We start from the raw sequence: 13,660 nt of genomic DNA on the forward strand, positions 1-13,660 counted from the left end.
GTTCACTATTATGATACACTACTGAACACTCACACAGGCCCAGACTATATATTTTTTTAAACAACAGTATACAGGTTTTCTGTGAGAACCAAATGTGAGAAAGAAAATGCTCTGATGTAAAAGTGTGTGGATTTGTTGCTTTTGTTGCAGCCAGTGTTAACTATGATAGCCATGCATTTAAACCATTAGACAAATTATTTCTCCCATATATATCCTTTCTCATTATACACATTCTTCAACATAAATTGTATACACAAAAATGTGCTGTTTCGTTTTCTACCCCATAGATAGTTACTACAGAAAACAAGAAAGTTGTATTTCCAGATTATCAGCTTATGATTAGGCAGTAGTACAGCATCTGAATTTTCAATAGCAACAAACAAGTCTTAAGGTGTGAAGACTGGGTGGGAGGCGAGGAAACGGATACAGGGGTGGGAGGATTGGACATAGAGAGTAGGAAGGAGATGGACAGATAGAGGGCGCAGGAGGAGATGGAGAGAAAAAGTGAGGAGAAGATGGACAGAGAGATGGGGGAGGAGGTGATGGAGAAAGAGAGGGGGAGGAGTAGATGGACAGAGACAGAGGGCACAAGAAGATTAGAACATACATCCCACTTCCATACATATTAGAAATGCGTGGTTTCTCGTTTCTTTCTTTGTCATTTAATCAGACTAAACTACAGCAATGTATGGTAGCGTACAGCTAGTAATAATAATAATTGATTACGTAATGATGTAATAAGTTGTAGTTATATTAAACAATGGAAACTACAGGTTGGAATGTCAACAATATATGGAAAATGATGGATTGCTACACACCATAAAGATGACTTGTTGAGGCGCAGACAGGTACCATGAAAAGACTGTTACATATTTAGCTTCTGGCCAGAGCCTCCTTCGGAAAAGAAAACACACACACATTCCTTCACAAAAGCACACACACCTCACACACCCTACCATATCCATCAGCTTTGTCATGTGTGCATGAAGTGTGCTTGCTTGTATGACTGAATGTGTGCGTGTGTTTTCTTTTGCAAAGAAGGCTTTGAGCTAAAACTAAATGTGTAACAGTCTGCAACTCAATGTGATATCTTTACAGTGAGCAGCAATATATAATTTTCATTCACTATTTGTAATTATATTAAGATTCACAAAATTTTGGGGGGACAGACATTCTGGTGTGCAATATTGAGCATATGCCTGTCTTGATGTATCTGAGTAATAAAAGATTGCGGCAGAACACTGCTCTATGGAATTTGTGTCCAACAGATACTCACACTCCAAATCCTACCTACTGCAATACCATTACTAGTAAGATCTACTTTAGCCCACCTGGTTAGCTGAGCAGTCTAACGCACGGTTTTTCGGATTGGAAATGAGCGTCTGGTCCCCGGCACGAATCCGCCCATTGGACTTGTGTCGAGGTCCGGTGAGCCAGCCAGTCTATGGATGGTTTTTAGGTGGTTTTCCATCTGCCTTGGAAAATGCGGTCTGTTTCCCCTTATTCTGCCTCAGCTACACTATGTTGGCAATTGCTGCATAAACAAGTTCTCCACATATGCGTACACCACCATAACTCTACCACGCAAACATAGGGGTTAGGCCAGTATTACACCATCAAATTTCTTTGTCCAATACCTTTGTCAAAGAAATTTGATGGTGTAATAGGGAACTTTGTCAAATGTTGTCAAATATTTGATCAAATCTAGGGCCTCGCTGTAGATTTGATAAAAGAAGTTGCTTGTCTTCTGTTCAGTGCAATGTGACATGTTACCACGTGGAGCGCTAGCATCGCTGCTGCGTTCTGTCATCTGTAGTGTTTTTATAAGCATTGCCGGTAAATACAACTGGTGTGTACCAACAACTACAAAATTAATAGAGATGTATGAAGCTGATGAGGTGCTTTACATCATGAGTCACCCTGAATACAAAAATATATTAAAAAGATTGGAGACCTGACCTGACCTAACCTAACTCTCTCCTGTAGCATGGAATTGGAGTGTTACAGTGAGCCTGTCTTCTGCAGACATAGCAGTTATTAAGTGAGTATTATGCTTTGTGATATGAGGATACACTTCACTGAGCAAATACAGAAATGTATGCTCATCCATTCTTAAGTAATTGATGTCCTCCACAATAAGCTCACGTAACAAGTTTTGTTGAATGCTTTTATCGTGTCGTTGAGAAACCCACGGCTTCCCCCAGGTATGTTTCCTTTATTCCCCCTGCTTCTCTTCCGCACGTGCACACAGTGCAGTTGTGGTACTTGCAACTCCTGCGGTTCATAACAAGTTGTTGTCACCCACCTTGAACTATGATGAAAAATATGATGACAGTGTAATACCCCTTCTAATGCTACGTCAAAGATCTTTGTCAAATATATTTTACAGAATATTGGATCACATCTTTGATCAAATCTTTGACAAAGAAATTTGATAGTGTAATACCGGCCTTACACTTGTCTAGTGTGCCACACAATAATCCTGAAAGAGTGGTTTCAGTGTAGGGCAGTGGAGGGGTGCAGTGGAATGCGTTAGTTGTCGTGGGGTTGTGGACCACTGTGGCTGCGGCAGGCCTCTCTGGTGTTTCTACGCCCCCGGTTAATATACAATGCAATACAAGATCTACTTTAAGAGGGATAACGACACCTATGAGGTAATCCACATTATACCACAGTTGACATGTTAACCACTGACTACTAATCTGGCAGTGAACACAGAATATGTGTCTCGGTAATATACAATACCTTATGGCAGAAGAAGCTCTGTTTCACAAATTTGCAATAGATTCTTCATTCCATCACCAATACCTGAGAACTTTGAAGGCCAGAGCTTGGTTTCTGCCACTCACATTGGCCTCAATTCAGATAAATTACTCTTGTCAGTATTGTCCTCTGTTTCATTTATCTGCCTCCACCCTATTATGTCAGTTATCAATTCCCATATATTAATTTTTATTTTATACCAGTTACTTGTTTTACAGCTTACCATTTGGATATACTTGCTCCTGCAATACATTCTTCTTTCATTTTTATCTACTGTATGCTACCCTCACTTGTCTCACTAAGGTTTTACTTTTGGTTTATGTCTATCTTACCTTGGATGTGTTGACTGTCTTATGTGTCTGTTATAAAATTTTAAAGTTTTGAAACTTATCAGTTATGTGCAGTTCATTGTTGAATTTTCTCTTGTATTACTCTGTTTCACTTCTCTCAATGTGAATTCATGATTGATCTCCTATGAAACTCTTTTCATGAATAACACGCAACATCTTTCTTCAAGTTTCTGAACTAGTAATGTTTGGCCTAGTTCAGATGTAACTTTGCACAGAATCATTTCCTTTCACCCTTACCTCCCTTTTGGCAGATGAATGACTCTTTATGTCATCTTCTGTTTGTGCTGATTGCAATGTTGCTATCCATACTGTTGACATGTATTTTTAGCCACAGAGGTTACTATCTGTTTCGTTTTAAGGTAAAGAACACACACCATTCCTGTTGTTAGAGATGCATTTAGGTAGCAAAAGGGGCTTGTTCTCCAAACCATCAGGTTAGGGGTCATAATTGCTGACACTTTCACTTAAGAACTGGGGACTGAATTCCATATGAACATCATCCAGAGGCAGAACATCTCAGTATTTGGGCTACGAAGGAAAGAGTGAGTATTGCACATGAAATTAGTATACATTAAATAAATTCGTAATTGTGAATAAGGCCTACCATCAGCTGTAGAATGGAATGACGACAACAGAAACCTGTGCCAGAAGGACTCAAACCCAGATTTCCCACTTATCATGAGCCATTGCATTACCATTTATCTATCCGTGTACAACTCACAGCCAGACCCAAACTTCTGTATGTCGTCAAATTCCCGTACAGGTAAGACATCGTACTTGAAAGTCACTTGCCCAGTATCGGCGAAGAAATACAATATTGTAGTGCCTGTGTTATTCTGGTTATGATGCAAAGTTCCTTTGGACGTGCATCATTTAATGTATTTCATAACATGCATGCATGTACAAAGGAACTTTGCATAATAATCAGAATAACACTGGTACTGAAGTATTGCATTTCTCTGCTGATACCGGGCAAGTGATTTTCAAGTACAATGTATGACCTGTAGGGGAATACACACAATAGATGTATGAGTACAGGTCATAGATGCATGGTTGATGACATATGGAAGTTTGAGTCTGGCCGTGAGTTGTGCACAGATAGCCAAGTGGTATGGCAACCGCTCATAATAAGCAGGAAATCTGGGTATGAGTCCCTGTCATTTAGATAACACATTCTGCTGTAATAAAAGTATTGAAGGGTATCCCTGATTTTTTTTGTGAATGAAGCCTGACACAACCCACATCAACACCATATCCCCTGGCCACTTGTTACTGTGAAGTAACAAGTGGCCAAGAATGAGTCTAGACTGAGACCAGGAACCAACAGTGTCATTTAAAGAGTAAACTAACTTTCAGATATTTTTTTTGAAGTCTACAATTTTACATTTCTGAACATTTAAAGCAAGTCTCCAATCTTTGGACCACTTTGGAATCTCATCAAGATCTGACTGAATATTTATGCAGCACCTTTCAGACAGTACTTCAATATAGATAACTGCACCCTCTGCAAAAAGTCTGAGCCCACTATTAATATTGCCTGCAAGGTCAATAATATACAACATGAACAGTGAGTGTTCCAACACGCTAATATGGGGCACACCCAAAGTTACTTCTACATCTGACAATGACTCTCCATCCAATGTAACATATTGCATCCTCCCTATCAAAAAATCCTCAGTCTATTCAGAAATTTTGCTTGATACCCCATATGATCATACTTTTGACAGTAAGTGTTGATGTGATAATGAGTCAAATGCTTTTTGAAGTCAAGAAATACGGCATGTGGCTAACACCTTAATATAAAGCTTTCGGTATGTTATGTGAGGAAAGTGCAAGTAGGGTTTCGCACAAACAATGTTTTCAGAATCCATGCTAGTATACATGGAGCTCATTCAGATGAGATACCTCATTATTATGAAATTCTACAACAAATCAATGTCAGGGATACTGGATGGTAATTTTGTGGATCACTTCTACACTCCTGGAAATTGAAATAAGAACACCATAAATTCATTGTCCCAGGAAGGGGAAACTTTATTGACACATTCCTGGGATCAGATACATCACATGATCACACTGACAGAACCATAGGCACATAGACACAGGCAACAGAGCATGCACAATGTCGGCACTAGTACAGTGTATATCCACATTTCGCAGCAGTGCAGGCTGCTATTCTCCCATGGAGACGATCGTAGAGATGCTGGATGTAGTCCTGTGGAACGGCTTGCCATGCCATTTCCACCTGGCGCCTCAGTTGGACCAGCGTTCGTGCTGGACGTGCAGACCGCGTGAGACGACGCTTCATCCAGTCCCAAACATGCTCAATGGGGGACAGATCCGGAGATCTTGCTGGCCAGGGTAGTTGACTTACACCTTCTAGAGCACGTTGGGTGGCACGGGATACATGCGGACGTGCATTGTCCTGTTGGAACAGCAAGTTCCCTTGCCGGTCTAGGAATGGTAGAACGATGGGTTCGATGACGGTTTGGATGTACCGTGCAGTATTCAGTGTCCCCTCGACGATCACCAATGGTGTACGGCCAGTGTAGGAGATCGCTGCCCACACCATGATGCCGGGTGTTGGCCCTGTGTGCCTCGGTCGTATGCAGTCCTGATTGTGGCGCTCACCTGCACGGCGCCAAACACGCATACGACCATCATTGGCACCAAGGCAGAAGCGACTCTCATCGCTGAAGACGACACGTCTCCATTCGTCCCTCCATTCACGCCTGGCGCGACACCACTGGAGGCGGGCTGCACGATGTTGGGGCGTGAGCGGAAGACGGCCTAACGGTGTGCGGGACCGTAGCCCAGCTTCATGGAGACGGTTGCGAATGGTCCTCGCCGATACCCCAGGAGCAACCGTGTCCCTAATTTGCTGGGAAGTGGCGGTGGGGTCCCCTACGGCACTGCGTAGGATCCTACGGTCTTGGCGTGCGTCCGTGCGTCGCTGCAGTCCGGTCCCAGGTCGACGGGCACGTGCACCTTCCGCCGACCACTGGCGACAACATCGATGTACTGTGGAGACCTCACGCCCCACGTGTTGAGCAATTCGGCGGTACGTCCACCCGGCCTCCCGCATGCCCACTATACGCCCTCGCTCAAAGTCCGTCAACTGCACATAGGGTTCACGTTCACGCTGTCGCGGCATGCTACCAGTGTTAAAGACTGCGATGGAGCTCCGTATGCCACAGCAAACTGGCTGACACTGACGGCGGCGGTGCACAAATGCTGCGCAGCTAGCGCCATTCGACGGCCAACACCACGGTTCCTGGTGTGTCCGCTGTGCCGTGCGTGTGATCATTGCTTGTACAGCCCTCTCGCAGTGTCCGGAGCAAGTATGGTGGGTCTGACAGACCGGTGTCAATGTGTTCTTTTTTCCATTTCCATGAGTGTACTACCCTTCTTATGAACAGGTACCTGTTCTTTCTTTCAACTGCAGGGAACAGTTTTTTGTTTAAGGGATCTATGATAGTTTATAGTTAGAAGATGGACTATATCAGCCACAAATTCAGTATAGATTCTGACAAGCATTCCATCAGGCCAAGGAACTTTGTTCAATTTTAATGATTTCAGCTGTTTCTTAACGCCACTGACACTAACACTTCTTTCACTCATCTTTTCAGTGGTATGAGGATTAAATTGGGGCAATTTCCTGGGTTTTCTTTTGTAAAAGAACATCTAAAAATGGAATTAAATATTTCAGGTTTTGCTTTGCTGCTCTCAGTTTCAGTTCTTGTCTCATTCATGTGTGAATTGACTGTAACCTCAGTGGTGCCTCTAACAGCTTCTATGTACGACCAAAATGTCTTTGTCTTTGTGAAAGACCATTTGACTCTTTTCTTATATGGTATTCATTGAAAGCTTCAAGCATTGCTCTCTTGACAGCCAAACATGTTTCATTTGGCACCCTATATCTGTAATCCTATTTTTTTGCACCTATTATGCAATAGTCTCTGTTTGTTTAGAAGTTTCTTCACAGTGACTATACACAATGGAGGGTCCCATTGGAGTAGTGTGGTAAGGAGGAGCTGGTACAGAAGAAAAAAGAGTAAAAATAAAACCATAATGGGTACAAAAAAAAGACAAAGAAATGCAAGAAGCAGAAACAACAGCGGGCTATATATCGGTAACTTAAAGAGAACCACCACAACTGCTACAGTAGTGAAATACCTTAACAAGAAAGGAATACTGGGACAACTAGAGTGTGAAGAACTGCACACACTGGGTGACAAAAAAGCTTTCAAAGTAGGCATCTCATTTGAAAATCTACAAATCACATAAGAACCAAAATTCTGGCCTCAAAACATAAAAGTACATCGATTTCGTTTCCCAAGACAATCAATGGAAGAGGGAGCAGAGCTCAACTAAAACTAGGAAGAAAACCAGAGGAGCAAGAAGTAAAAGCAGTCTTGTGGAATACAGAAGGAATAAAAAGTGCTCTTAACCTAACACCAACAGACATTCTGCAAAACTCAGATCTTGCAATTCTAGCAGAAACCTTCCTGATAGACAACTGGCAATATAAAGATTTCTACAATTATCACTTAATGACAAAGAAGGGAGAAAGAGGATGACCCATGCCCACCAAAAAAATCATAAAACAAGAAAATAGTATGCTAGTAGAAGTATAAATATAATTGCAGCCTATTTTAAACTGCACACAAATGCTGTAGAAATAATTGACAAAATAGTCACACTCATGAAACAATGTGACAGCAAACCACCATTATTGCAGGTGATCTCAACTGCAGAACAGACACAGAGAACTATACAACAAGACTAGTCATTGAAACCCTAGAAGAAGATGGTTTCACCCTACTGAATGATAGACAGATACCTACATATATATGCCACAATGGGAAAAGCACCAATGATATCACATTAACAAGAGGAGAAATAAAAGGAAGTATTCAACCAATATGGCATGACTCCATCACTCCTATAAGAAAGCACATTCCAATGAAGGTAAAAATAAATAATGTCATGTCACCGCCAGCAAGAAAGACCCACCAAAGTACACAAAGAAAAATACACTCCTGGAAATGGAAAAAAGAACACATTGACACCGGTGTGTCAGACCCACCATACTTGCTCCGGACACTGCGAGAGGGCTGTACAAGCAATGATCACACGCACGGCACAGCGGACACACCAGGAACCGCGGTGTTGGCCGTCGAATGGCGCTAGCTGTGCAGCATTTGTGCACCGCCGCCGTCAGTGTCAGCCAGTTTGCCGTGGCATACGGAGCTCCATCGCAGTCTTTAACACTGGTAGCATGCCGCGACAGCGTGAACGTGAACCGTATGTGCAGTTGACGGACTTTGAGCGAGGGCGTATAGTGGGCATGCGGGAGGCGGGGTGGACATACCGCCGAATTGCTCAACACGTGGGGCGTGAGGTCTCCACAGTACATCGATGTTGTCGCCAGTGGTCGGCGGAAGGTGCACGTGCCCGTCGACCTGGGACCGGACCGCAGCGACGCACGGATGCACGCCAAGACCGTAGGATCCTACACAGTGCCGTAGGGGACCGCACCGCCACTTCCCAGCAAATTAGGGACACTGTTGCTCCTGGGGTATCGGCGAGGAACATTCGCAACCGTCTCCATGAAGCTGGGCTACGGTCCCGCACACCATTAGGCCGTCTTCCGCTCACGCCCCAACATCGTGCAGCCCGCCTCCAGTGGTGTCGCGACAGGCGTGAATGGAGGGACGAATGGAGACGTGTCGTCTTCAGTGATGAGAGTCGCTTCTGCCTTGGTGCCAATGATGGTCGTATGCGTGTTTGGTGCCGTGCAGGTGAGCGCCACAATCAGGACTGCATACGACCAAGGCACACAGGGCCAACACCCGGCATCATGGTGTGGGGAGCGATCTCCTACACTGGCCGTACACCACTGGTGATCGTCGAGGGGACACTGAATACTGCACGGTACATCCAAACCCTCATCGAACCCATCGTTCTACCATTCCTAGACCGGCAAGGGAACTTGCTGTTCCAACAGGACAATGCACGTCCGCATGTATCCCGTGCCACCCAACGTGCTCTAGAAGGTGTAAGTCAACTACCCTGGCCAGCAAGATCTCCGGATCTGTCCCCCATTGAGCATGTATGGGACTGGATGAAGCGTCATCTCACGCGGTCTGCACGTCCAGCACGAACGCTGGTCCAACTGAGGCGCCAGGTGGAAATGGCATGGCAAGCCGTTCCACAGGACTACATCCAGCATCTCTACGATCGTCTCCATGGGAGAATAGCAGCCTGCATTGCTGCGAAAGGTGGATATACACTGTACTAGTGCCGACATTGTGCATGCTCTGTTGCCTGTGTCTATGTGCCTGTGGTTCTGTCAGTGTGATCATGTGATGTATCTGACCCCAGGAATGTGTCAATAAAGTTTCCCCTTCCTGGGACAATGAATTCACGGTGTTCTTATTTCAATTTCCAGGAGTGTAGATAAAGAAAAATTAACAAACCAGCAAGAACAAATAACACAAATATAAACTTTAATAGAGGAAGGAGACCTTGAAAAAGCAACAGAAAAAATAGAAGATCTCCTAAAAAATTCTGTGATACAAACAAACCCAAAAATAAGGATGGCAAAAAGATGGTTCGATGCTGAATGCTACAGTAAAAGGAGCACTGTTCTAAGAATGCTCCACAGATAAAGAAACCAGCAAAATGAGGAAACATACAAACTGTATGCAGAAGAGAGGAGAATCTACAAAAAACTAATAGAAGAGAAGAAAAAAGAATACATAGAAAGAGAGGCAAAAAGAGAAGTGGATGAAGCAGAGAAAGACCCATACACAGCAGCAAGACCAAGACAACTGGCTTATACACCAAATATAGACATGAAGGAATGGGAAGACCACTTCAATAAGATACTGAAAAAATGAGGAATCAAAACACCCCCAAAGAAAGAGAAACAACATAAAACTAAGGAAAAAGACAATGTATGGGAACCTCTAAATGAGGAAGATGTAAAAGAAGTAATAAAAGCACTGAAGAACAAGAAAGCGGCAGGACCCAATAATATATATAATGAAGATGCAAAAGAGGCCCTCCAACACATATGGATCAAACTATTCAACAAATGCTGGGAACTTAGAAGAATTCTGACCTAATGGAGACACTCGACAATAAAAGTTCTCTACAAACATAGAGGAGACCCAATGGACCCAAACAAGTACAGAGGCATAGCTCTGGAAAATACTCAATTCAAGATGTTTTCAAAGATAATTACACAAAAAATCAAAGCTGTGTGGACAGTCATCTCCCAGAACAACAAATGGGCTTCAGATCTGAAAGATCAACACTTACGGCAGTCAGGCTTCTTCTAAACAACATTGATGAAGTGCTACAAAAGAAACAAATGTTCTACACAGTGTTCATAGACTTTACCAAAGCCTTTGACCTACTGGAAAGAGATCTCATAGTCCGAAAACTGGAAAACACAACAGGAGAAGATAGCGTATGGGCAAGAATAATTAAGTCAATACTCAAATACAACTTAATTACAATATCAGACAACCTCTCTTTTTCAGACCTCATTCTGCAATCAAACAGAGTCTTACAGGGTGACCCAGTGCCCCTTTGCTGTACATTCTTGCCACTGAAGAAGTACTGGGAATTGGAGGAAATGAATAAGGTGTACACGCATATGCATATGCTGACGACATAGCCGTAGGTTCAACAGATATATGGAAGCTGCAGAAAATCATTGAGAAAATAGACAAATGGCACAGTGAACACAAACTACACATAAACATAACAAAGACAGAAATGATGATTTTCAGAAAACGAGGTAAAACACCCAAGAATGAGGAAATCAACATCAGAGGACAAAAAATAAAAATCTCATCAGAATTTAAATACCTAGGGGTGACATTGCAACCAACAGCCAAATGCTTCACAAAACATACAACAGAATGTGCAGCCCAAGCAATAATAGCAATACAGGACATCAAAAACATCCGCCTACTCAGTCTAGAAATGACCATGAAATTATTCAACACAAAAATCTTGCCAATCCTGGCCTATAGGATGGAGGTTATATGGGACCACATGACAGAAAAAAATCTAGAAACACTAGAAAAGGTTAAATTGACTTATCTAAAAAGAGCACTAGGTCTCTCAAAGACAACAAGATCTAGACTAGTGTACCTGCTAGCAAGAGAGACATTCCTAATTGAAGACATCAAATTTTGATATATGTTGCCACACACCAGAGCTTCCAGAAATCAACTGAAGATCATGGAGGACAAACGAGAAAAAAATGGCTGGAGTTCTATGGCACTGAAGCAATGACAAACCACTCATGGACAGCACCAAACTTCAAACTGCAACATGTTGTACCTAGATTTTCTATTCACGGCTTTCATCATCTAATTTGCAAAAACAAAACTTATCACAACCCAACCACAACATGTGTATGTGAACTGTGTAATCACATAGAACTGTGCAGTAAAAGAGTGAAATCGATAAATGAATATGCAAAAATGTAAAATGTAAATATAAATGCAAAATGTTAAGCAAAGTAACCATAAATGGCTATTTGGCTGCAATTTTATTAAATATGAAAAATTATGAACTGTTCCACTGGGTACATATGTATCCAGTGCATTGTCAACTATTCTTCTGAACTTGAGCCATAGTACCTCTACATGCTCCTGCCTTCTGCTGAAAATTTAAAGTTCCTCATTGAGATGTGTCACTACTGCATTTTTATCCAGTTTACCGAACGTATATATCTTCCTACTTGTTATGACTGTCCTTTGGACTTTGGTAATCATTGTTGCCACAAACATTCATGATCACTGACATGAGTTTCGACTCTGACATCTTCAGAGAAGTCAAGTCTATTCGTTTCCATTATGTCCAATACATTTCCATTGTCAGAGGGGTTCCAAACTAGCTGTTCTAGATAGTTTTCAGAGAAGGCATGATTCTTAGGGTATCTTGCACATTAAAAAGCTATAATTTTTCCAGTTAATTGTTGGATGATTAAAGTCTCCACCAATGATTACAGATAATTTTGCAATCAGAACACTGAACGCAATATCTTTCAGATAGCCCCACAGCCAGAAGTCACATGGATTAAGATCAGGTGATCGGGATGGCCAGGCTGTAGGGAAATGCCACTTCAGTAGCTGCTCAACTGGGTTTGCAATGTGTGGAGGTGCACCATCTTGCATAAAAATGATCCCATCCACATATCTACGCTATTGGAGAGCTGAAATAACGTGGTTGCGCAAAATTCATTCTTAGCACTTACTAGTGACGGTAAAGGTAACAGGACTGGGAGCACATGTTTCTTCGAAAAAATATGGCTCTATGATAAATGATGCCATAAACCCGCAGCACACAGTGACCTTTTCAGGATGAAGTGGTACTGGTTGATTTTATGTTGCCCATATTTGGCAATTCTGTGTATATCCAGTCACGTGGAAGTGGGCTGCATCTGTCCATAAAATCTTCCACAGGCAATCGTTGTCCACTTTCATGCAAGCAAGAAATTCTGAAGGAAAGGTCTCTCCTGCTGGCAGGTCAACAGGAAGCAACTCGTGCACATGGATAATTTTGAATGGAAAGAAAGAAGAATGTTTTGTAGGATTTTGTGCATGGTGCTCACAGGTATGTCCAATGTTCCGGGAATTCTCCATGCACTATACGTTTGCACACCACCACTCATCTCCTCCTGCATAGCTGTGACCACTGCTTCCACTGACGTTGAATCAATTCGTTTCCTCCCTCTACCAGGTTGCACACCAAAAGAATCCATCTTTTTGAATCTCCAAATGATTTTCTTCAGATCCACGGCAGTCATCGGACCAACGCCTTTTTTCAAACCCTCCAGCGTCCAGAAAGTCTGCAGAGTGACATGTGCACAGTCATCATTCTTGTAATACAGCTTTACAAGCAGAGCACAATCCTGGATTAAGACAGTCATGGCAAACGTTGCAGAGGTGAAAGGAGGAAAGGACATGTGTCTGGCATATTCATACCAACTTCAATGGGTCGTACACATGACAGGTGTTTTCATTTACGCATTCTGACACATACAACACCATCTATTGATCAATTTTCACACTATTTTTTTTCTTCTGTCATATGTTTTCCCCCTTCTCCATTGCAATTTGACACCATTGTGACCAACAGTGTTTTGAAAGTTTAACTTTAATTATAATTATAATTAAGTTTAACTTTAATTATAATCTCCCTGTACTTTGAATATTGGTTGTTTTGTTTGGAACATACAATTCTCAAACATGGTCCTCCATCATTAAACCTTGAGAACAATTTGTGATATGCTAAACTCAAAAGTATGTCTGTTTAGTAAAACTACAACATTAAGTAAAACTGTATTGAAAGAAAAACTATAATGGCTAATAATACTATAACAAGATCTTCTAAAACCACAAGTAATGAATGGGTACAATGTACTTCCCAGTAAGGTATTAATTTCCGTAATGTACTTAACTGCCCATTGCAAATATGATTAAATAGGCATGATGCTTTTATAGACATAAAAAGTAACA

The 13,660-nt window shown here is 42.1% G+C and overlaps 1 protein-coding gene across 2 annotated transcripts in view; it reads right to left on the minus strand.

Annotated features, from left to right (window-relative positions):
• Positions 1-13,660, minus strand: part of LOC124544677 (proton-coupled folate transporter-like) — a 165,486-nt gene that overhangs the window by 58,060 nt on the left and 93,766 nt on the right. The gene's annotated exons all lie outside the window — the stretch shown is intronic.

Source organism: Schistocerca americana, chromosome 8 (assembly GCF_021461395.2).
Source record: "Schistocerca americana isolate TAMUIC-IGC-003095 chromosome 8, iqSchAmer2.1, whole genome shotgun sequence".
NCBI lineage: Eukaryota > Metazoa > Arthropoda > Insecta > Orthoptera > Acrididae > Schistocerca > Schistocerca americana.